Source organism: Eimeria mitis, genomic scaffold (assembly GCF_000499745.2).
Source record: "Eimeria mitis Houghton genomic scaffold, Emh_scaff1507, whole genome shotgun sequence".
Lineage (NCBI taxonomy): Eukaryota > Apicomplexa > Conoidasida > Eucoccidiorida > Eimeriidae > Eimeria > Eimeria mitis.
The window spans coordinates 3,464-4,244 of record NW_013569554.1 but is presented as its reverse complement, the minus strand read 5'-3'; positions in this window follow the sequence as shown (position 1 = coordinate 4,244).

The window sequence follows — 781 nt, the reverse complement described above, 5'->3', positions numbered from 1 at the left end:
TCGCTAGCTGCTGCGCTGCATGCGCTGCAGCGCAGCAGCGGACGAAGCAAACTGTCTCCTCTGTCTCTGTCTCCTGCTGCTGCTGCTGCTGCTGCTGCTGCTGCTGCTGCTGCTGCTGCTGCTGCATAGCTGCTGTGAAGGCCCCCACCGCCAGCAGGGTATCGAGGCATACATCTAGGGGGGCCCCCAGGAGACAACGTTTGAACATGGGGGGCCCCCCTTGTGTCTTGTTTGCTGCTGCTAGCTGCAGCAGCAACGCATGCATCTGCTGCTTGGGGCTGTTTGCATGCGCTGCAGCAACACAGCCAGAGATGAAGTGTGATAGAGACAAGCGAGACAGAGCTGGCTGCAGCAGCGCAGCAGCAGCAGCAGCAGCAGCAGGAGCAGCAGCAGCAGCAGCAGCAGGTGCAGCAGCAGATGAGGAGCAGCAGGAAGCAGCAATAACCTGAGACACAGCAGCAGCAGATTGCTGCAGCAGCAAAGCTGCTTCTGTTAGCCGCAGCTGCTGCAGCGCATGCACCGCCAGCAGCTGAGTTGCTGCTGCTGCTCGCAGCCCCAAACGCAAACCACCAAAAACCCTAAACCCTAAACCCTTAAAAATATATAAACACTTCTCCTCCATTGGGCTTAACAACCTACACACAACAACAAACAATACACCCTAAACCCTAAACCCTAAACCCTAAACCCTAAACCCTAAACTCTAAACCCTAAGCCCTAAACCCTAAACCCTAAACCCTAAACCCTAAACCCTAAACCCTGAAGGCAGCATTTCTGCGCC